Source organism: Pinus tabuliformis, chromosome Q (assembly GCF_031772625.1).
Source record: "Pinus tabuliformis cultivar Carrire ecotype Pingquan chromosome Q, CPIR1, whole genome shotgun sequence".
Classification (NCBI taxonomy): Eukaryota; Viridiplantae; Streptophyta; class Pinopsida; order Pinales; family Pinaceae; genus Pinus; species Pinus tabuliformis.
The window spans coordinates 415,875,746-415,901,509 of record NC_142296.1 but is presented as its reverse complement, the minus strand read 5'-3'; the positions used below and the strand labels follow the sequence as shown (position 1 = coordinate 415,901,509).

The 25,764-nt window shown below is 42.3% G+C and overlaps 1 pseudogene; it reads left to right on the top strand.

The window, feature by feature from the left end:
• Positions 1-23,917: 23,917 nt before the first annotated feature.
• On the top strand, positions 23,918-25,198 carry LOC149219961 (G2/mitotic-specific cyclin S13-7 pseudogene; annotated as a pseudogene).
• The last annotated feature ends 566 nt before the right edge of the window (positions 25,199-25,764 follow it).

Sequence of the window (25,764 nt, the reverse complement as noted above, 5' to 3'; positions counted from 1 at the left end):
TATTGAACATACTCTAATCTTCTATGATCTTTAGGATGGTATTTGTGACAAAGATACTTCACTGACCAAAACTATAAATGTTAAATAACTTGCAATACGAACGAATGAAGATAAGAAAACATATGCCTTGATCGCTACCTTTGCAAGTGAAGAGGTGAGTCATTAGATTAGATCTATCAAAGACTCCTAGGGTGCATTGAAGAAGTTGAAATATTTGTATGATTCATATTAAAAATTGAATCCAATTCAATTGTAGTTGAATCCCATCACCCTAGAGTTGAAGGATGATGATCCCATGTCTGTAACATAAAAAATTAAAGTCATCATGCATGAAATTGATGATGCCAATGTGAAGATAGACATTTCCCTCATGGCCTTTATCAAGGCCCTTTACCCTACACAATCTAACTATATTTAATCACTTCAAGGTAGCAGCTAATTGAAGTCCTTCAATTTAACTCTTTGGTGGAGAAAATTGTAGAATGTGTGAGCTTTTAGGAAGAAGGTAATTCATTCCATTGGAGAGGTTGTGTTTCTTGATTAAAAATGGAAGAATCAATCACATGATACTTTTAGAGAAGGTAGTAGGAGTGGACATAAAAAAAAAAGAATGAAAGGTTGGGGGGGGGGGGGGTTCGCGTAAGTGTAATCAAGGTGAGAGGTCCAATCTTCACTATGTTTTATGTGGCAAGAATGGACATAAAGCAAAGAGATCTAAGGGAGATCACATAAAAGTATAAACAAAAGAAATATAAGGTAAATCTTTTGAATATGATCATTTTGTTGTTGCTTATTGCAATATTGGTATAAATGAAGATTTGTTCAAAGCATAATCAAGGTGAGAGGTCCAATCTTCACTATGTTTTTTGTGGCAAGAATGGACATAAAGCAAAGACATCTAAGGGAGAAGATCACATAAAAGTATAAACAGAAGAAACATAAGGTAAATCTTTTGAATATGCTCATTTTGTTGTTGCTCATTGCAATATTGGTATAAATGAAGGTTTGTTCAAAATTTCATTCGCTTCTAGGAGAGATGTGTGATTGCTTGACATTGGTGCTACATGCCACATGACTTTTCGTAGGGAAATCATTGATGAATTGAATTCCAATGTAAAGGGTTCAATATACTTTATATATAGAGCCAATCTCAAACCTACTAGTATCAACACCATCAAACTCAAATTGTTTAGATTCTTGGATTTTCTTTTGCGTGATGTTCTCTATCTTCCTAAATTGTGGAGGAACTTGTTGTCTCTTGTGCATATTCAATACCAACACCATTCTATTCACAAATTTGATGGGAAATTTGAAATAAGGAGGTATTTTGACAACATAGTCAACTTGATAAGATGGGAGGATAATAAATTTTTGAAACAAAAAGGGAATTTTGTGTAGGCATAACATTTTGCGTATCTCTCTTACCACGAAGAAGGTCAATTATCATCTAGTCTCTTGTGGCATGTTAGATTTGACCACATCATTTATGACTGTTGAAAATACTCAAGGTGAGAAGTCCAAACTTCACTATGTTTTTTGTGGCAAGAATGGACATAAAGCAAAGACATCTAAGGGAGAAGATCACATAAAAGTATAAACAAAAGAAATGTAAGGTAAATCTTTTGAATATGCTCATTTTGTTGTTTCTCATTGCAATATTGGTATAAATGAAGATTTGTTCAAAATTTCATTCGCTTCTAGGAGAGATGTGTGATTGCTTGACATTGGTGCTACATGCTTATTAACGGTGTTGGCCCCACCAACATGTCAAGGGTATCTCCCCAATAAGAAGTCCCAATTAGACCTTAGACCGTTTGGTGTAGGAGTCCCAGCATTGGGTCGTAAGGTAATACCTTGACCGCGGTGTCACATAGAGGAAAGTAGAATAACTCTATTAGTAGCAAGGGTGTGACTAATGCAGTGAGTCAAGGAAGGTGTATGAGAGGTTCCAAAACTTCGAAGAGGGGAAGGAGGTGAAGGTGAGTTCCAGGTTGAAAGGGATCAGTCCCAACCTGGCTAGGAACACACAACACAAAGGACATGCAAAAATTCCAGTGGAGCAGTCAACTCGGATGCGACAATCACATCATACAAGGTAAGATAACATGTACAACACTCACGGATTAGTCTGAGATGAGTGTGACAGTTGTTATAGCAAGGTTCAAGTGAAATATCTGTCTGATGTCCGACAGAGCAGTCGATACGGGCGGTGACAACATTAACAATATATGCAACACATTAACAACACGATTCATATAATTGCATGTGAATCAGTTCATACACAAGTATGTAAGTTAAACAACACATATCATTAAAGCAACTGGAGCAGTCCAACTACAATAACAACATATGCATGAAAATGTGCTGGCTCTTATTATATAAAGAAGTGTAAGTCATAATCATACAATACATCCATGTAAACCTGCTATCCCCAACAATGGAATGTTACAGCCACATCTGCTTGCTCCTCCAAAGAGATGTACTACCTTCGTTTAGTGGAGAAGCCAAGGCGCGTTACAATACTATCCAAGCCTTCTTCAAAATAGTCTAAGTAGAAGCTTGGCTAACCAAAAGCCTATATAATGAGTTATGAGGGACTATTTATAGCAAAGGGTGGGGTGACCCTTGACATTCCCCTTTGTGACAGTTCAACTACCCTCATGACTCTTCACCTATTCTATGACTGTTACATCCAACCGTTGACACTTGACTTACACTTGACATGACATTACAATGCACATGTACTCAAGCCTTGCAAGACATCACTGGAACTCAGTCTGTTGTGGTGAGACCAACTCTTTGACATGCTTGTGATGGTGAAACTAGTGAGCTGATGCCAAGCTTGGTTGTCCATGATGGTGTGCATGCACCTCATGGTGACATCTTGCTGAAGTGAACTCTTGCTTTCGTTGCAATCGGTGCATTGGTTCAACCCCTTCATCCAACTCGTCTGCTAACATGCGCATGGTCTTCTTGGGTGCGACTGAACCGACAACACACTTATGCATAATGGCTGTGCTGATCTTCAAGTGTGTGCTGGTGGTCATGCGCATCAACTTGCTGAAGTACCCATTCGGCTCTAGTTGGACTTGCTTCTTGTCTTCGCCTTGGTGAGTGTGTTGAATGGGTTGGATTGCATGCGTGCGCACAATGACATGCATGCTGCTGAATCCCTTGCATGCGATCAACCACATTGCTCACCATGTCTTCTCTATGTTAGTTGCTGGGATGGATATTTAACTTGTCCGGGCGTAGTTTCATCCATGAGCGCACGTTGCACCCACTGCTGTTCCTGATCCTGTTGCAACTCATTCGTCTGTCTGTGCAGCTTCATGTTCTTCCCGAGTTGCTGCTTAAGCACATGAAACTCCTTCTTTGTTACATCCTCTGCCCTCGCGTGATCTTCATGTCACGTCGTCACTCCATAGTGGAGTCTCAAAAGTTGCTTTCGTCATCAATGGACATGCTTGAGCTTGCAACCTTGTTTCGCCTCCGTGTTGTCAACAACTCTCCTCTTGCATTCGTTGCATTTGGTATGATGTCTTCAGCTGATGTTCATGATGCTGCTGCTTGATGTCTTTGTCTATGAACAACTTGATGTCTTCGTGAGTAGGTAAGCTCATAGACACTTGATTGACTGCATCCCCAAGCGTGCTCTGAGCAGTGTCCTCGTCTCTGCTCTCATGGAAACCGTTATACCTGTACTGATGAGAGGCAAATGAACACCTGCGATACCTAGAGACATGGTAACACTCATAGCAAATAATTTGTCAGTCAAAAACCAAAATGAACATGAGAACTAACTTGCGACATACTTGGGTGAATGATCATGAAGGTTGCACAATTTTGGTTGGGAGGTCGGGAGATCGACTACCAAGACTGCTCAAGGCACAGTTTGGGATGTTGGGATACTGGATGAGAACTGTGTAATGCACAGTCTTGTCTGGATCCTGACTATTGGGATTGCGCAATGTGAAATTCCAGTTGGGAAGGACTGTTGGCCTAGGGACAGATCTGCACAATTTCTTGGGCCAAGCAACCACTGTACTCCAAAAATGCGCAAAATAGTCCTGGAGGCCAGTGCCGACAGGAATGCACAAATTTGGAGAGGAAGGTGAGCCTTTCCTTCCCAGATTGCACAATTATGTAGAGGAAGGTGAGCCTTACCTTCCTAGATTGCGTAATGCAGCCTTGGTGAAGGCAGAGCCCGGGCCAAGGTTGGCCCGACTCGCTGACGGGCGACTGAAAGCAAGTAAGTCAGTGGATGCATGGCAACGCTAAGTGATAGAAGAAGTGATTGACATTGAATGCAAAACATGAATGAAAGATTCAACAAACAGATCAACATGTATGTGGGTGAGGCAGTTCACTGGTTGGGAAAACGTCCGTGCAAAACAGTTTGATGCATGTGACAATAGTGAGATAACAACGAAAACTGAAACAGATCTAGGACAAGCTAGTATATATGTGAAGGACAACAAGCATTCAAATAAATCAAGAAAACAATACTCCTACAAGTGAAAACACAAAAGGCGATAGAAATGCAGCACAAGGCATGGGAAGTGGGCTTACCCCAAAAACAACTGAGCTGAATGTGCCAACTACTCCTAGATGTGATGTGGGATGTTAGCGCTGCAAGGTTGATGTGAGGATGAACTTTGCAACGTCCAGTTGATGAGTTTTGATAACATCAAGGTTGTGACGTACATGCCACGAATCTAGGGGAAGTGACACTTGGTGGGAGGTTTCAAAATTTCTCCTTGCATGTGACCTCCAACTGATAAACATAGATCCTTGAAGCAAGCGATGCCTTTGCATGCTACCTTGGGAGAAGTAGCCCATGCATGCAAGTCTGTTTTTCTTAGTCCCAGAGGGAACCGGTCAACTCACCTGCACATGTAAGAGACTGCTCGACTGTTGGAGAAAAATGCACTTGTCTGGCTGGGAGATGGGCTGGCTGCCCAAGAAATTTGCACAATTTATGGACAGAACAGATGACTGCTGCCCAAATTTGTGAAAATCCTGGGCTGAACAACCTGCTGCTGGAAAAATTTGCGCAAATACTGTTGGGAGGGTTGGCTGACAGGATTGCACAATCTTGAATCCCAACAGGTTGTCAGAGAGGATTGTGCAATTCTTGGAGGGAAGACTGGTTGCCCTCCAGAAATGTGCAATTTTTAAGGGGAAGCTACTCAGCCTGCAGCTGGACCAAGTCTGGGTGCGCAGTCTGTGAGGGGAATGGATCAACTGTGATCGACAAGTTGCCTTTGTGTGAGGAATACACTTGAAGCTTGAGTACTTGACAAAGCAAGACAAAGTGTTGTGTAAGGTTGGTAGGGAGGCTCCAAAACAGGCTAAGGCAAAATTTTGGAGGGTAGTTGTAAATGCTACAACACTTGGAGATACACTAGTAGAACTCCAGCTCTCTGAATGGACCTTGTTCGTGAAAAAAAAATCTAACACCTCTGGAGGTATTGTTCAACTCTCATCTCATCTTGGCTTCACACTAGTTTGATTATAAGATGTAGCATCTTCTAGACTCTTGGTCGATTGACACACATTCCAAGCTAAGGAAACACAGTTGTTTCGATTAGGGTTGAGGAGTATATAGGTGCATAAGCAGTATAGTCGTCAGAGTCTTAGTTTCATCTTTGGTGTTGCTCCACTGCCAGCAGGCCTGGACAGTACCTCGGTGGAGTCACATAGGAACACAAGCATGGCTCTGCTGCCAACGAGCCTAGTCAGTGCCCTGGTGGAGTTACTTGCATCACCTCCCTACGCAGGAACCCTTTCTATTCTTTCACCTCATTCATTTTTCATTTTTTGACTTTTCATTTTTTCATTTTCATTTTCACTATGCATACCACTTATTCATTTCAGAGGCATTAGAGGTATCCCGACTTATTGAGAGCAGAGAAGGTTGTTCCAACAGAGAAGTAGTTTATTATATCTTTAACGTGCCTATTGAGGTTTTCCCCCTCACCTTACTCTACTTGACTGAGATGACAAGGGTTAACCAAAAAAGAATCCACTAGAGAAGGTGATACTAGTTAGCGCGCGAGCGTTGTGTTTACAACAAGGTTCACTTTGAACAGTACATATTTTCCTTCGACGTATCATGGACTAAAAGTATCAAGCTCATCATATAGAGGCAAGATGACATATAACCAAGTAGTGATAGCCCTCTTGTACTTTACCCAACTCGCTTCAAGACTCATACATGGTTTCATGCAAAACTAACCTATGTACGAAACAAGCGAACAAACTAACAATCAACAAAGAAAAGCAAGAGCAGAAGCAAAAAAAATGAAAGCGAAGCAAGTAAACAAACAAGCAAACAAAGCATTTAAGAAAACAAGAATGCAAGCAAACAACTAAAAGAAAACACTACTCCTACTCCTACACTAATAGTACATGGGCCTGATCACGTGAAGTGATACTTCCAATGCAACCACCGGCGCATTGGTAGACCCATGTTGGTGAAGGCTTGGTCCGTGAGCAACCCAGTTGTGCGAACCAGCAAGCAAGAAAGATATAACAATGAAGACAACCACACTTCATGATTCAAAGTGCCCACAGGACATAAGTGAGTGCATGTGCATGACGGGCAGTCCGCAGACTTATCATGGTGTTGTGTGACACTACATGCAACTTTGAAGCATAAGCACACTCTTGACTGTGACATGCAAGCAAATGAAAGAAACAAAGATAACTTGCATTACGCACGAGTGCTTGCAATGTAAGACTCCTTCAATGCATGAGCAATGGGATCGTGTAGTTCGAGTGGAGGAAGTAAAATCTGAGTGTTGGATTGCTCTTGAGTGCATACAGATGAATGATGAGGAGCCTTGAGTGTTTGAACAATTTCCTTATCGTAAGCGAAACCAACCTCAAGAGAGCAAGGGCCTGACATAACCATCAGCTCGGGTTGAAGTGCCTCGACGACCTGTGGGGTTTCAACTTCGTTGATAGATGGATCTTCGTAGACCAGTGCCTTAGACGGATTAACAATGAGTGAATCAACATTGTGATCGGATAGCAGGATCATGTCCTAGCTTGAGTTTACCTCGGTTACTTGGTTGTAGGAAGCCCTTCTGAGTGATTCGGTAGATCACTTCCTTTTATAAGCGATTCTGAGGGCCCTTAGCATACGATCTGAACCCGATTGCTCATAAGGTAGCAAGGAAGCAGCTCTGCAGGATCAGTATAAAGAATCTCTCCTTCGGCTGATGGGAGATCTTAAAGTGACATGATAGAAAGTGGTAGAACCAGTTCCAAACCATGCATTGATGCACCCGCCAATAAGAAATCAAGGAAGTGTTGAAGCCCCGAAAATCGGGTCGACAACAAGGGGGATACCCGCCGGTCCGGACCTTGGTTGGCAGCTCCTTATCCGTTTGGTATAGCGCGTCCGACTAGGGATAATGGGACCAGTTTCCCAATCTAAGGGTGTGTGTGTGTGTAGAGTTGGATGATGCTGATCTAAGAGTTCTAATCTAAGCTACTTTAATATAATTCTATGCTATTGTAATCTAATGAAAACATCACATCTAATCTATGCTAACCCGGGATGTATTTCTTCTATTATGCGATCTAAAGAGATTTCAAACAATAACTGGTAATAAAGATCATTAAGCTATTATAAGAATGGAAATCAATGAAGATGAACCACTTTGCATAAAAATTTAGGCAAAACAGTTGTGAACAACATATCGCATAATAAGTTATTCATATATCAAACATAAATAAATAGCTCCACCGTACAAAAGTGCCAAATGGTAACTCAAACATTCATGCAATAACATATAAACAACTAAAAACTGTATATCACTTTAAGAATATAAGCAGAAATGGCCAAGAGATAAAAGTACCATTTATGACTGGTCCTACTCATAAGCTTCAAGCAACAATGATTTATCTCTACTTGTTCTAATATCTACCAAGAGTACAGAAGTGCAACATCAGTAGCAGATATCAAATGCAAACATTAATAAACCTTGATCCATTCATTCATCAAAACCTCCTCTGAGGGTGCAGAAGTGCATGTTCTGAGGACAAGTTTTTGACAAATTTCTGGACCCTTCTCTAAATGCATGAGAAGGGTTTAAATACTGCTAACTAAATAACTTAATTACATAAATTTAGGATACGGTTTAAATGACCGCCCTTTACCTAAACAAACTTATTTCTAAAAATTGAATCTAATTCCTAACTATTTCTGCATTTTCTCCTTAATGTTGCGAGCATGCAACATTTGCCTGGGAAGAGTCGGCTGGTTGTTTTCTGCTTTTGCTTGAGCTATGCAAATAGAAATGGCAAGCGCTGGCACCACTTTCTAGTAAACTAGAAGATATTTTTGGGAATCATCCTCTGGCTGGGCGAATTTACTGCGTATATACTTGGTAACAACCCAAATTTCTCTCAAATTGCTTCTGCTTTTGCTATCTTGGTTTCTGGACTCGTGGATGACTAAGCAAATTAGGGACTTTGCTTTCTGAACAATTTTCTTAGCGATGCGCGATTAGCGCGCATCGAAAACTGCCTCCGTTCTTTGATCCGGGCCTTTCTGGTGCGTTTTCTGCCTTTAGCGCTTTTCCCTTTACTGGGCATAAGCTTTCAAAATTTTGTAAACATGCTGCTTTTGTGAGCTTTTGACCTTGAGTGTTGAATTGCCTATTGATATCAGCATCTGTTCAGTAATACTCTGAAATTTGCGTTTCTGTTGCATGCGGTATCCATTTATGAGGACATCTCTTCTCTGTTCTTCGAGCATTGACGCTTTCCCTTTTTCCTTAGATATTTCCTGCACATTGCTTCATGTTGTTTCCTGTTTTTTATTCCTGCAGTTCACGCAAAGGAAAAGAGTAATGATAATAAATTTTGACACGAAAGCTCTAAGCTCTACGAATGTATAAAATCATGACACCCATAGTGAACTGACTCTTCGAAAAACACAAAACTGTCCTTCATGAATACTTTGGCGTACATTCATTAATTTCTTTTAAGGCGTGCGCCCGATTTTTTGGTTTAGGGACAACTTTTCTTGAATGCTGAGCCGAGGAAAATTTGCGATGGGTGATTTCTGCGACTCGCATCACAGCATCGCGGATCGCATTATCAAGATGTGTCATTGTAGAGTTTCCTGATCAGTTTATCACAGAATCGTAGCATCGCGCTTATCGAAAGATCACAGATCGCAGATCGTTGCAATTTGTTAAGTTATTGTGTGATGTTTATGCGATGTTGCGATATGCGATGTTGCGATACGCGATGTCGCATATTGGCCATCGGAGATTTGTTTCATTTATGGGCGCATCTTAATGTATGCGATGCGATGAATTTCGCGTCGCTTCTTCGCAGTATTTTATTATACTCATAAAGAAATGTTTTACTCTTCTCCGTGCGATATATTTTAAGGAGTATAATACAAAAATTTTTATAAAATTTTTTGAATTTTTTTACTAAGGGTCCCCACTTCTTTAGTGTTATTGCTAATACTTAAAGAAGGAGGGGGGTTGTTGGTGGCCACAACAGGAAGGCACACTCGACTGACAAGGAGTAGATCATGAAAATCAAGATCAGAAAATTCAGGATGTTGGTCGGCATCCTCATGGTTGGATGAATCACATAGAGGGGTAGATGAAAAGCGAACAAACTCATGCTCTGAGTTTCTAGAAAAGACAGATGAAGGATCAAGTGGATTTTCAACGAGTAACTTATCCTCTCCGTTGTTGAATGATGGACTAACATCCAATGATTACTACGAGTGTTCGATAATGGGTGCATTCATGGATGAAGATACACATGCAGAATAATGGATGGCAGGTTCACCAAAGAGGTTAGGAAAGAATGGAGGGGACTCGAACAAAAGGGAGTCATCCTTCGTCGAGTGTTGATGTTCAATATTCCACTCATACTCTTCATGAATGACAATGCATGTTGGTTGTGCAACACCGACTCCGTTAGTGGGTTGTTTCTTGTTCACAACAAGTGGAGAGTTCGGAATGGATGAACACAAGACAACATCATCCGGAGGAACACCTCAGTGCAAAGGTGGAGGTCGAAGAAAAGAATGCATATGAGAACTCGAAGGTCTCACAACCAAATTTGTGTGAAAATTGAGTGGAGTGATGTTGGGAGAGTGTGAAGGATGAACAAGTGTGCGAGCATGATCCTCAACATCTCTGGGCAGTGGTGGATCTACTGAATGAGAGGGAGGCAAACAATCAATTGAGACAGTGCCTGCTCCCACATGAGATTGCGCAGTTCCATCAATGAAGAATATTGAGCAAGGCTTGATATCAAGCTTCCTTTTGGGATGGGAAGATTTCTTAAAGAAATAGTTGAACTGGTCCTAAAGATAAGAAAATTTCATTTGGCTCTTCGGAGCTTGAAACTGCAAGTAACGGAAGCATTGCCAAAAATCAATAATGGATTCATGCGGAGCCCTTCGTTGCTGTAATAGTTTCCTGTCAAGATAGTTTGGATCAAAATGATAGAACATGTCTTCAATGAGATCACAAAAGTGCTCAAATGAGTGCATGGTTTCAGCCGGTAGGCTGCGCACCCAACGCAATGGAGATCAGCGAAGTGTGTATGCAAGCAACAAACCGACCTGTTCGTCAGAAAACTCATCTTCCTCATAAATCATGAAAATAAAGTTATATAAGTGCTCAGGCTAGGCCACTTTGCCTTGACCATCATACGTGTGAGTGGACAAGAGATTGAAAAGCTTCCTCGAGATGGAGACATCTTCATGATTCGTAAAACACCTTGGGGGAAGAAGAGTGCAAGACTCCATGAAAGATATGCAAAGGTTCAAAACTGGATGAGAGGACATAGCTTGTCATCAGGCCCTCCTTCTAGTGCTAGAAATTTTGATGGTGCTAGACCCGCCAACATGTCAAGGGGATCTCCTCGGTAAGAAGTCTCAATTAGACCTCAGATCATTTGATGTAGGAGTCCCAGCAGTGGGTCGTAAGGTAATGCCTTGAATGCGGTGTCACACAGAGGCAAGTAGAATAACTCTGTCAGGAGCAAGGGTGTGACTGATGTAGTGAGTCAAGGAAGGTGTATGAGAGGTTCCAACACTTCGAAGAGGGGAAGGAGGTGAAGGTGAGTTTCAGGTTGAAAGGGATCAGTCCCAACTTGGCTAGGAACACACAACAAAAAGGACATGCACAGCTTCCGGTGGAGCAGTCCACTTGGATGCGGCAGTCACATCATACAAGGTAAGATAACACGTATAACACTCACGGATCAGTCCGAGACAAGTGTGACAGTTGTTATAGCAAGGTACAAGTGAAAGATCTGTCTGATGTTTGATAGATAAGTCAACATGAACGGTGACAACGTTAACAACATATGCAACACATTAACAACACGATTCATATAATTGCATGTGAATCAGTTTATACACAAGTAAGTAATTTAAACAACACATATCATTAAAGAAACCGGAGCAGTCCGACTACAATAACAACATATGCATGAAAATGTGCTGGCTCTTATTATATAAAGAAGTGTAAGTCACAATCATACAATACATCCATGTAAACCTGCTAGCCCCAACAGTGGAGCATTACAACCACATCCTCCTGCTCCTCCAAAGAGATGTACTACCTCCGTGCAGTGGAGAAGCCAAGGCGCATGACAATACTGTCCAAGCTTTCTTCAAAATAGTCTAAGTAGAAGCTTGGTTGACCAAAATCCTATACAATGAGTTATGATGGACTATTTATAGCAAAGGGTGGGGTGACCCTTGACATTCCCCTTTGTGACAGTTTAACTACCCTCACGACTCTTCACCTACTCTATAACTGTTACATCCAACCGTTGACACTTGACTTACACTTGACATGACTCAACATTACAATGCACATGTACTCATGTGAGGCAACATGGCTTGATCAAGCCTTGCAAGACATCACTAACACTCGGTCTGTTGTGGTGAGACCAACTCTTTGACATGCTTGTGATGATGAAACTGGTGAGCTGATGCCAAGCTTGGTCGTCCGTGATGGTGTGCATGCACCTCATGGTGACATCTTGCTAAATCGAACTCTTGCTTTCGTTGCAACTGGTGCATTGGTTTGCCCCATTCATCCAACTCGTCTGCTAACATGCGCATGGTCTTCTTGGGTGCGGCTGAACCGAAAACACACCAATGAATAGTGTCTATGCTAATCTTCAAGTGTGTGCTAGTGGTCATGCACATCAACTTGCCGAAGAACCTATTCGGCTCCAGTTGGACTTGCTTCTTGTCTTCACCTTGGTGATTGTGTTGAATGGGTTGGATTTCATGCATGCTGCTAAATCCCTTGCATGCAATCAACCACACTACTCACCATGTCTACTCCGTGTAGCTGTTGGGATGGATCTTTAACTTTTCCGGGTGCAGTTTCATCCATGAGCACACGTTGCGCCCACTGTTGTTCCTGATCCTGCTGCAACTCATTCGTCTATCTATGCAACTTCATGTTCTTCCTGAGTTGCTACTTCAGCACATGCAACTCCTTCTTTGTTACATCTTCTGCCTTCGCATGATCTTCATGTCACACTGTCACTCCATAGCCGGAGTCTCCAAATTTTCTTTCATCATCAATGGACCTGCTTGAGCTTGCAACCTTGTTCCGCCTCTATGTTGTCAACAACCCTCCTCTTGCATTCATTGCATTTGGTATGTTGTCTTCAGCTGCTGTTCATGATGCTGCTCACTGTGATGCTGTTGCTTGATGTCCTTGTCTACGAACAACTTGATGTCTTCGTGAGTAGGCAAGCTCATAGACACTTGATCGATTGCATCCCCAAGCGTGCTCTAAACGATGTCCTTGTCTCTTCTCTCCTGGAAACCATTGTACATGTATTGCTGAGAGGCAGAAGAACACTTGTGATACCTGGAGACATGGAAACACTCATAGCAAGCAATCTATCAGTCGAAAACCAAAATGAACATGAGAACTGACTTGCAACATACCTGGGTAAATGATCATGAAGGTTGCGCAATTTCAGCCGGGAGGTCGGGAGACCGACTGCCAAGACTGCTCAAGGCACAGTCTGGGCTGCTGGGAGACTGGCTGATTGTTGGAACTATACAATGCATAGTCTAGTCTAGTTGCTGACTGCTGGGATTGCACAATGTGCAATTCCAGTTGGGAAGGATTGTTTGCCTAGGGATAGATATGCGCAATTTCTTTGGCCAAGCAGCCACTCTCCTCCAGAAATGTGCAAAACAGTCTTGGAGGCTAGTGTTGGGTGGGAATGCACAAATCTGGAGAGGAAGTGTTGGATTGATGGGGCCTATCCTAGGTTTGGTGTTATTTAGCCAAACAAATCCCAGTACTACTGGCCCTTTCGGCAATAGCCCGCAGAGCGTGGACTGAGGTCTCACCCGAAGCAGTATGGGGGTATGCTGGAACCAGGTTTCTGCACCCTTGAGATGTCTGAGGGGTCGATTTATTCCAACTATGAATACCTTCGCACAGGTTACTCCACGCACTTTCTTGACTTGCAAGACCTTTGTGTCCTGTTGTATTTGCCTTCGCGCAACCCTAACCAGGGGTTGTGGAGCTTTTGCACTACTAGAGCAGCGATCTACACTATTTCCCCAATTTACACTATGGATCTTACTGATCTTCTTATAATAGTTAGTTATCTTCGCGTAAACAAATAGTTTATCTTATATTCACTTATTCAACATATTCATATAAGTGCACACAACAAATAAACAATAACCTTACAATTCATGCCCAATATACTTCAAAGAATAAAACAAGAAACAATACACATAAATAATGTAAAACTTCTCTTTATTATTGCTTCAATCGGTTACAGACTCAACCTTCCCTGCGCACTCAGCTGTGGGGGCCCACGCACTCGGCTGCAGACTACTAGGCCTCTGCGCACTCAGCTACAGAGCCTTATCCTACTCTACGACCCAAAAAATCACCCTATACTTAGGTCAGACTCAATTCATTGTCATTTATTTCATTCTATTCTATTTATTCTTGTCTTTTTACAACTTAGAGCCTCGCTCTATTTATACAATCCCATGGTCCGCGGACCATGGGTAGATCTCTCAAGTCAACATTACACTACAAAAATGAGAGTGGACAACCCTCTGACTCTTTTAAAATCTTTGCACTCCGCGCCCACACATCGCAGAGTATTTACATTAGTCTTAGTCAAAACTTGGGCTCTAAGCCCCAAAACTTGCCTTGGGGGATCCCGTGCCCAATAGGACCCCACCAAAAAAATTGTGACTCGCCCTCCAGTCACTCTGTCGGTGCGGAGATCTTTGCATGGAGACCTCCCAGCTCTGCTCAAATTGCTACAAGGTCGGCAACGCACTAAGCTGCTGCTTTTTGTATCTCCTTCGGCTAGTCAGATGGCGGTGCCACTTGTGTAAGGCTTCAATTGACTACCGTTTACTTTTCTGGGGAAGAGTTCGCCATTTAGTTTCACCAGCTGCACCGCGCCACCTTCTATGACTTCCTTAATAACATATGGTCCCATCCAATGCATTTGGAGTTTCCCTGGGAATTTATCGAACTTGTTGTTGTATAATAGTACCAAATCATTCACCTTAAATATGTGCAACTTAATACATCGATCAAAATAGACCTCCAAGAACTTATGAATATACTCCCTGAACGCTGGAATAACTACATGCGAGAAAATAGCTAGCGTGTTCTTTAATCCAAATGGCATGACAATGTATTGAACGCAACCCCACTCTGTCACGAAGGTTGTCTTACTCCTATCTTCTGGCGTGATCCTGATTTGGTGGTATCTTGAGAACCCATCGGTGAAAGAGTATTCCTCCTGACCGCCTACATTATCCAATACTTCATCTGTGAACGGTGTTGGGAATGGATCATGGAGGCATGTGTCATTCAATTTTCTGAGATCTATGCATATTCTTATTTTGTCCTTTTGTTTCTTTTCCTATACCACCATAGGACTTACCTAATCAGATTCTTCGACAAGATCAATAATGCCTGCCGCGAGCATCTTATCTAACTCTATGCAGACCTTCTCCTTGTACTTTGGGTTTAAGTGATACGGTCTTTGCTTCACTGGCTTCGCGTCGGGTTTTAATGTGATCCTCATTACTCCTAAGTCTCCGATTATTCCCTTTAAGTCCGTGAACTTGGTTGGGAATAAGTCCTGATACTCGCGAAGTAATTCAGTGACCTTATCTATGGTCGCAGCGTCCTAGTAGTCCCCAATCTTCACAAATTTAGGCTCTGCCTCTGTACCAATGTTTACCTACTTAGTCTTTACTGGCGTGGTTATGTCAGGGTTCTCGATTTGTGGTCCTTGAACCTCACGCTGGCCTTCTGTCTCTGGAATATCAATGTTCCTCAGATCTTCATCCTCTTCCTCAATAGTTACATTATAACACTCTAGTGCGCAAGTTAATTGGGCAGCCCAGTCAGGCTGAGTCAATGCTACCTGCTCCTGTGGCATTCTAAAGATGGCTTCCTTTACTTCTTGTAGCACTTCATTAATACTCTCCTATCCATCATCAAAGTTAAATTTCATCACAAATCCTTCACGTAGAACATCCCATTCATTTGTCATACGGCGAAGCTCAGTTTCTATATACCAGTTCATCGGTATAACGTCCAGAGTGTGATAGAACAGGTGCACCCACTCTAGTTGTGGCTTTTCCTCATAGGCCTGCGTCCACTTAGCCAGATGCATGCGCGGATCATTCTACCCATCGTATTTATCTGTGAATCATAATCAAGGCTTTCCAAACCATGTGCGCATCATCCTTCTACATGTGTCCCAGTCATCAAAGTTTTCTTTGTGCGTGCCCCACCATCTCGTGGGTGTAGCACGTAGTAGCCAATTCAAGGCTTCGAAACGTTGTTTCTCCAGCACCTCTCTCTCAAATCTATCCAAGAAAACATCTACCTCACCTAATCCATCATAAGTAGGTAAATCTATTTTTTCCGTTGAAATGAAGTGCAACGATCTTGTCATCATGTTACAGTTCAGCATGGTTACCTCATGTAACCGGTTCTGCAATCGCTCTATTTCTTCATCCGAATCCGATGTACAGGAGCTCTCACGCTCCCATGAGCTTCATCCATCCATAGTGGGATTTACCCAGCCTTGCTCTCATGCAGTTATCTTGTAGATGCAGTCTAAGTCGTTGCTTTCATAGTCGTGCACTGGCTCAGTGTAGTGCGATCCCTCAACAGGGTCCAAAGGTATCACTATGTGCAGAGACTTCTTCTAAAAAATCATCTTGCTCTTTTTCAAGTTAATCAGCCAATTCATGTCAGTGGCCCAATCGATTCCTAAGAGCACAAGGTAGGGATTGTTGTATGGACAATCTCTATCACCTCAAAGTCGGCTAGCGCGCTCGCTCCTTCAATATCCACTATGATTTCCTGCAATCACCCCAGGGGTATTATCTTTTGTTGATTCTCCATGGACAACTGAATAGGAGACCATTGTAGCGTAGGCCTCCCCATGTGCTCCCATGTTTGCTTTGGCAGAACGTTCGCGTTCGATCCTAGATCCAGAATTACTTGGTCCATCTCATATTTGCCAATTTGCGGAGTTAGCCTCATTTCTCTTCATGTTCTTTCCTTGTGTTTTCCAATCTTCTGGACCACGTGCGGTTCTTCTGGCGTGGTCTTGGTGCATCTGTTAATGAGTTCCCGTAGTCCCTTTACCACCTTACTGTCGTGTAATAACTTCATACATGTTTCTAGGAACATCGTAAGCATAGATGTGTCCATTTACGGATCCGATCTATCTTTGCTTCCTGAAGTGAAGGCATCAGCGAAGTTGTTCCTAGCTTCCATGAAGGTTTCCTTAGCACGCTCCAAATCAAACTCTGGTTCTTTCGTCGAAGCCTTGCGAACCCAAGTACTATCCTCAAGCTGTTTGCCTTTATCCTCTCCTGTCATAATCCCACTTTGGAGCACAATATTTACATTTGGATCTTCCTCGCGCGATTCAGACCTAATCATTTGTAGGTTTTGAGTAGGGGGAGGTTGGAGCGCTCCCTTATCGCGTAGCCTAACTATTAGCGTGGGACAATCCTGCGTCTCATGATCAAACAAGGCACAATACAGACATGATGGATGCCTTGGATTAGTGCAATCACGGGCATAATGTCCTGGCCCTTCGCAATTGTAGCATATCAGCTGTCCGCAACCTCTCCCAGGTCCTCCTCCACTTCAGCCTCGTCTGCGCCCCTGGAATTTGGCCCACACCATCCCTGCGCCTTGGTCTAGGGGCCGTGTTTCGTCCTAAACCCTGTAGGTAGGAGTTATATCCATCATTATCTCATAACTTCTACAAGTGCTCTCATCATGTCCCACTGATCTACAGAAATTACAGAATAACAATTGCGAATTTTGCGTGTACTTTCGCAACAGATGACAATTGTCCGTAACATGCTTTCCTCCTATTTGACAAATCACGCACCAAAAAGTAGGCACCACTCTCAATCCTGCTTGCACTTCTGGCCTTATTAGCATCGATCCTCTTCCTGCAAGATAATTCGCGAATACCAAGAAGTGATCCTTGTCATGTCCCCGAGCCTTACATTTTATGCACCACACTTATTCGTGCACTTCTGGTAGAATTGTCCTGTCCTATTTTAGACTTTGCATCTCAAGGCATAGGTTCTTCAACTATGCGTGGATCTACTGAACTCCCAAGTTAGGATCCTGTATGGGGGTCTCATGTAGTCTCATCGTGTTCTCTAAGGCTTCGGCTTGAGTTGTCAACCTTTGCCGCGACAACGCATTCCTTAAATGCGGCGATAGTGATGCTACAAACCATTCGTGGTATTGTCCATTTGTCAAGGTCATATTAGCTTCATGAATCGTCACTTCAGCCTTTGATCCAACTCCCAAGGAGTCTCACCTAGTGTCATTGCGATTTCTTTGAACCCAATGATTGACCGCGCTTCTGACTTCGGTCTGCTAAACTCCTACATTCGATCTGATAGGCACGATTCCTGCATTCGGGTGATCACTAGAGTGCTTAATATACTAGGTCAGTGCGTGATCCTACAGAGAATTAACCAATGTTTCTTTCTTGATATTTTCATCCATCACTCCCTGCGCTTGCCATACAGCTTTTACCATGAACTAAAACTGGTCCGGATCTTCATTTCCCACTCCTTTGAACACAGGCAACTTTATCGAGCTTGCCATATTAAAACACGGGGGTGCTGGAGGTGGTACGTGCGAAGATGGGGGTGAAGGCAATGAAGTTGGTGGTGGTGTGGGTGGGGGTGGTATGCATGGGATCCTCTGCCTTATCAAATTGATCGCACTTCTTGGTGAGACCTCCGCGAGCTCTTCCTTGTCCCTTGCGGAGGTGAAATCAAGGGGCTAGTTTCTAGTTCTACACTGCTTTCATTTCTGTAAATTATCCCACTTCGCGTAGCCTCGAACATCAATGTATTTGCATAATCTGCTTTCCACACAGTAGCATTTTAATCCAAGTGTTTAGAGACTTAACGTACTTATCTCGCAGTCCTTTAAGAAAGTGTCGCTCGGCCTCGCTGTAGCTTACCGTAGTGTCTACTGCGAACTCAGTAATGAATCCTCCGATAATCCAATCGAGCTAGTGATCAACAACGCACACAATCTTATCCTCCGATGCTTCCAATTGGTGCACCAACTATGGGGTCCACACAATAGGAATGTCGAGCTTGGACCTCCCTTGGCTATCTTCTAGCTTCGCGATCCACTCGTACAACTCAGTAGGGAAGGATGCGAAGAAAATTTGGTGGGTCTCTGTGTACAGGTAGCAATATAACCTCTCTTCTTTTGTTAGTCGTGGATTCTTGTTCTCTTGTGTCGAAAACTTGTGGATTCTCCTATCCAACCAACCTTCAATTGCATTCTTAGTTGGATTCCAATGATACGACATCAGACATCTCTATGCAGATTTCTGTCCCGACAACAGAAACATTTGTTGGCTTGATGGGGCCTGACCTAGGTTCGGAGTTATTTAGCCAAAAAAATCCCTATACTACTGGTCCTTTCGGTAACAACCCGCGAAGTGCGGGCTGAGGTCTCACCCAACGCAGTTTGGGGGGATGCTGGAACCAGGTTTTCGCACCCTTGAGATGTTCGAGGGGTCGATTTAATCCAACTATGAATACCTTCACGCAGGTTACTTCACACACCTTCCTGACCTGCGAGACCTTTGCGCCCTGTTGTATTCACCTTCGCGCAGCCCTAACCAGGGGATGTGGAGCTTTCACGCTGCTAGAGCAGTGATCTAGCTATTTCCCCAATTTACACTACGGCTCTTACTGATCTTCTTATAATAGTTAGTTATATTCGTGTAAACATATACTTTATCTTATATTCACTTATTCAACATATTCATATAAGTGCACACAAAAAATAAACAGTAACCTTACAATTCATGCCCAATATACTTTAAAGCATAAAACAAGAAACAATACATAGAAATAATGTAAAACTTCTATTTATTATTTCTTCAATCGGTTACAGACTCAACCTGCCCTGTGCACTTAGCTGTAGGGGTCTGCGCACTTAGCTGTAAAGCCTTCTCCTACTCTATGTCCCAACGAATTACCCTATACTTAGATCAGACTCAATTCATTGTCATTTATTCCATTCTATTCTATTTATTCTTTTCTTTTTACAACTTAGAGCCTCACTCTATTTCTAGAATCCCATGGTCCACGGACCATGGGTAGATCTCTCAAGTCGAAATTACACTACAAAAATGAGGGTGGACAACCCTCTGACTCTTTTACAATCTTCACGCTCTGCGCCCACACATCGTGGAGTCTTTATTTTAGACTTAGCCAAAACTGGGGCTCTAAGCCCCAAAACTTGCCTTGGGGGATCCTATGCCCAACAGGAAGGTGAGACTTCCTTTACTAGATTACGCAATGAAGCCTTGGTGAAGGCAGAGCCCAGGCCAAGGTTGGCCCGACTTGCCGATAGGTGACTGAAATAAAGTAAGCCAGTGAATGCATGGCGACACTAAGCGATAGTAGAAGTGATTGATAGTCGATGAAAAACATGAATGAAAGATTCAACAAACGGATCAACATGCATGTGAGTGAGGCAGCTCGTTGGTTGGGTGAACTTCCGTGCAAAACAGTTTGAGACATGCGACAATAGTGAGATAGCAACGAAAACTGAAACAAAGCTAGGAAAAGCTAGTATATATGTAAACGACAACAAGCATTCAAAGAAATCAAGCAAACAATACTCCTACAAGCGAAAACACAAAAAGTGACAAAAATGCAGCACAAGGCATGGGAAGTGGGCTTACCCCAAAAAAAGCTGAGCTGAATGCACCGACTACTCCTAGATGTGATGTGGGATGTCAGAGCTGCAAGGTTGATGTGACGAATGAGCTCTGCAACATCTAGTTGATGAGTTTTGATAACATCGAGGTTGTGACATGGATGCCACGAATCTAGGGGAAGCAACACTTGGTGTGAGGTTTTGGAATTTCTCCTTGCATGTGACCTCCAACTGCTAAACATAGATCCCTGAAACAAGGGATTCCTTTGCATGCTGCCCTAGGAGAAGCAACCCATGCATGCAAGTCTGTTTTGCTCAGTCCTGAAGGGAACCAGTCAACTCAGCTACTCTTGCAAGAGACTGCTTAACTTATGGAGAAAAATGTGCATTTCTGGCTGGGATCTAGGCTAGTTGCCCAGGAGATTTGCACAATTTCTGGGCAGAGCAGCTAATTGTTGCCCAAATTTTCACAAATATTGGGCTGAACAACCTGCTGCTAGGAAAATTTGCGCAAATCCTACTGGGAGGGTTGGCTGGCAGGATTGCGCAATCCTGGAGCCCAGCAGGCTATCAGAGAGGATTGCGCAATTCATGGAGGGAAGAATGGTTTCCCTCTAGAAATGCACAATTTTCGGGGTGAGCATCCTATGAGGGGAATGGAAGAACTGTGATCGAAATGATACCTTTGTGCGAGGAAACCACTTGAAGCTTGAGTATTTGGCGAAGCAAGACAAAGTGTTGTGTAAGGTTGGTAGGGAGGCTCCAAAACAGGCTAAGGAAAAATTTTGGAGGGTGGTTGTAGCCGCTACAACAATGCCACATGAATTTTTGTAGGGACATCATTGATGAATTTAATTCCAATGTAAAGGGTTCAATATAATTTATATATAGAGCCAATCTCAAACCTACTAGTATCGACACCATCAAACTCAAATTGTTTAGATTCTCAGATTTTCTTTTGCATGATGTTCTCTATCTTCCTAAATTGTGGAGGAATTTATTTTCTCTTGTGCACATTCAATACCAACACCATTCTATTCACACATTTGATGGGAAAGTCGAAATAAGGAGGTATTTTGACAACATAGTCAACATGATAAGATGGGAGGATAATAAACTGTTGAAATAGAAAGGGAATTTTGTGTAGGCATAACATTTTGCATATCTCTCTTACCACGAAGAATTTCATGTTAAACACACATGGACAACAAGAGAGATATAAAATATAAAACATGACATTACAATTTTATTAACAATTGATATACATTTATAGTACATTGTTGTGACCGTTGGGTTTCACATCCCAAGGTCTTTTTGACTACTTTGTCTATTCAGCTTCCACACTAACCCATTGAGGATTAGGTGTCCAACATCCCCCCTAATCCGAAGGGTTATGTATGAGTCCAAGAAGAGAGTTGTAATAAAAAATGTGCAAAAATGCATGGCAGCACAAGGCTGAATGTTCTCTTTGAAATGTTGGTATAAAGGGCGGTGGTTTAAGGATGACCACCAACACTGGAACGCTTAGTGCAGTTCCCGGAACTCTTCCAAAACTAGAAAGAAGCTAAAGTCTTCTGTTAGAGGAAGTGATCCTATTGTTTTGAAGAGGGAAACCTTCAACCAATAAAGGGAGGTCTTACCCCGCATAAAAGGGAGAACTTCAACCTGAAAAGGGAAGTCTCAACCTGTGATGGTTTAAGGATGACCAACAACTCTGGAATGCTTAATGCAATTCCTGGAACTCTTCCAAATATGGCAAGAAGCTGGTGTCTTTTGCTAGAGGAAGTGTTCTCAATTTTGTTCCTGGAATTTTTCCGAAACTGGCAAGAAGCTAAAGTCTTCTGCTAGAGTAAGTGTCCCAGATTACCCACTGAGGGCATGCTCACAGGCATCTTTGTTTCTAGCTACAACTCTGAAACTGGTGTGGCAGGTTGTGGCTCAGGCTCGCTTGATGTGGCTCTGAAGCTTGTAGATGACCATCATTTCCCCCCCTGTCAAATACAAGGTGAGATGATGGAGAAAACTTAACTGCAAGACTGTTCAATACTCTAGAACAAGTTTTGACATGTGTTTGGAATATCTTCTTGGCTGTTGATGCCCATTTCCAAGAAGCGATCCATCCAAGATGAATCTTTGTTATTGCAGGACGTTTATTTTTGAAGCATCTGTGTGAAGAATGACTAGTTTTATGACAGTGCTTACATGGATGAAGATCAAAACAATGATCTTTCAAATGGCCAACTTGGTCACAATGTTGGCATTTCACGATCTATTGTTGTTGTTGTTGTTGTTGCTGTGGAAGAGGGGCAGAGTCTGGAACAGCCGAAGGTGAACTGTCATGAGGAGCAGGTGAACTGTCATGAATGAATCCAACACTCTGAAAATGAATGGGCTTTGAGTAGTCTGGAATATGAAAGGACAAGTCCTTGTCATATCCAAGACCAGTTCTGTGCTTGTTGTGGACAAGCTGTTCCCAAGGCCTGATGATGGGCTTGGGAAGTGTAGACTGAGTTTCTGCATCTGCATGTACAACTGCTGCTTTATGGGGTACTAAATCTGAACCAACTGTAACATCATTGACTTGATTTTGATGGGTTGCAGTCTCAATGTTCTGAACAAAAACATGTTCAGAATGACTCCTCTGTTTTAGTTCTTCTTGCTGTAGTTGAGTTTCAAGCTGCAAAAAATCAATTTTCTCTTGTGCATTTTGTAGACAGACTTGGATGTCTGTGAGAGAAATTTTGCTGACTTTTAATGTTTCATGATTAGTAGACAATATGAGAGTTTTGAGGAACTCTAATACTTCACTGATTCTAGCCATTTTTTTTTCTTCAATGTCAGATTTACACCTTAAAAACTGATCACAACTACTACTCAGTGCAGAAAAGTAATACCCATTGACAGTACACAGCAATATCCTTTACAAATGTGCAGCAAATGAATCAAGGAATCAATGTATATATATGTAGACAGAGACTATAATGATTTTTAATACCACAACTGGGGCAGCAGCAACTGCAAACTTGCTTGGATCCTTCAAATACTCCTTCCCTTTTGAATCAGAAAACCTCTGCCGCTATTCTATATTTCACAGTTTCTTTCTATTGAGGACTTCATCAATAGTCCTTGACCCACAATAGTTCCACTTCTTCTACAAGAAAGTAGTTCAGATCCCATAAAATTTTCCAAGGGTTTCAGAGAGTAACTCGATAGTGAAAACTACGCTTCCGCTGTGCAACTCTGATTGAACACAAAAGAACTATATGTTCAACAAAATATTATTTAGCTAAATTTAACAGTTATACTGATCAATCACCGAAAACCATGGTGAGACATGAAACAGTCCGTAGAGATTAATATAGACTTGTAATTCTGTAAATGGATCATGAACGGACTACCCTATATGATATCCTCCCGTATACAAAAATTCAGCAGAAGTAAGTACAATATTTCTGGATCCTCACTATTTCACCCAAAAAACCAGCTCCTCTTCAGCGGAACCAGAGCAAAAGTTCCTCTGTCAGTTGCTGCTCCATTTTCATGGCTCTTTCATCTGATAAAATTGACAACCTACAAAGAGGGCAAGCGGCCTGCTGGCCACAATCCATCCATTTATCAATGCAAGATTTGTGAAATATATGAGAGCAACGCAGCTTACGAATCTGATCAAATTCTCCAACAATTCTACACAAGCAAACAGGGCACTCTGCAACGTTACCAGATGTGCCAGGGCATCTGCTGGTTTTACTGTCAAATTCTGCAATCAGTATGAGACGAGCAAGGTGGGAGCCCAGGCCAAGGCTCTGTAAGTGCTGTTGAGCTACCAAACAGTGTGAGATTCCCGCTCGAGCTTTCAAGCTACCATGTTAGACAGGCATTCAACACATTCAACGTTTCATTCAACGTAATACTCAAAACTGATCAGCGTTAAAGAACACATATAAATATATATATGGGCAACGCTCTGAGTGTAAGATCGCAATGCCAGAGATGATTTTGCATTTGATGAAGAAATGGCTGAGGCGGAGGAGAATCCCTTGCCAAACATTGATGAAGGAGACCTTGATAATCAATTGGCGGTGGTTGAATATGTTGAGGATATATATAAGTTCTATCGCAGAACAGAGCACATGAGCTGCGTGCCAGATTATATGCCCAGTCAACGAGAAATTAATGGAAAAATGAGAACACTCTTGATAAATTGGTTGATTGAGCTACATCACAAGTTTGGGTTGATGCCAGAGACTTTGTATCTAACTACAAATATTCTTGATAGATATCTTTCTATTCAATATATATCAAGGAGCGACTGTCAATTAGTAGGTGCTACTACACTGCTTCTAGCTTCCAAGTACGAGGAAATTTGGGTTCCGGAGATAGATGAATTTCTCGCAATCTTAGAAACAAATTTTGAGAGGAAACATGTACTGCTTATGGAAAAGACAATGCTCAACAAACTGAAATTTCACCTCACAGTCCCAACCCCATATGTATTCCTTGTCTGGTTTCTCAAGGTTGCAGACTCTGATGGAGAGATGGAAAATTTGGTATTCTTCTTCATGGAACTGAGCTTGATGGAATATGTGATGATAAAGTTCCCCCCATCAATGCTTACTGCTGCTGCAGTCTACACTGCTCAATGCACTTTGGAAAGGAAGCCGCTCTGGAATGATGTACTTAAAAGCCATTCAGGCTACTCTGAAACAGGCCTCAAGGAATGTGTAACACTGATGGTCGAATTCCATCGGAATTCAGTAGAATGCAAAGTGGAAGCAGCCTTTACGAAGTACTCAAAGCCCGACTACAAATTCGTGGCACTTATCAAGCCTGCCAAGCTGTTCCTTTTGCTACGCTGCTCCTGTAGCTACTCCACCACAACGTTCATAATTTTCAGTATTCATACCACAACATTCACTTAAAAAATGCATCTGACAGAGGGCGCAGTCTAGACAGAAGGTGCAGACTTGTCAGAGAAACACATATATGACACTGCCACAGAAGGAGTTACATAAAGACTAATTTCAGGAGCTAGCTCGAATCAATGCAACAAGGTATCCCGCAGAACAACGTTTGCATAAGAATTTAATGCATTTCACACCGTATATTTTCATATGTCTGGACCGTGGCCATCGAATCACAATGGAACCCTTACCCCAACAAAACAGTTTGGACACTGACATACTGAGACAGCGTTTGGAGTGGAGACAACGTTTGTAGTGGAGTATAGGATACCAAACGTTTGCAGTGGAGATAACGTTTTAAAAATCTATACTTCGATACCCATATTTGGTCAGAAATTCCAAACCACTAACGGGTGTGCCAACTGTTAGGAGCGAAGAGAAAATGCAGTTAGGTAATTGTTCAACTCAGTGAGCGTAGAGTGCAGACAATGATTAAAAATACCATATGGCAGAGAGGAGCAGCAAACAGTTGCCTTCTGGCAGACGTTTATGAACAACAAACGTTTATGGACAGACGGGTCAGC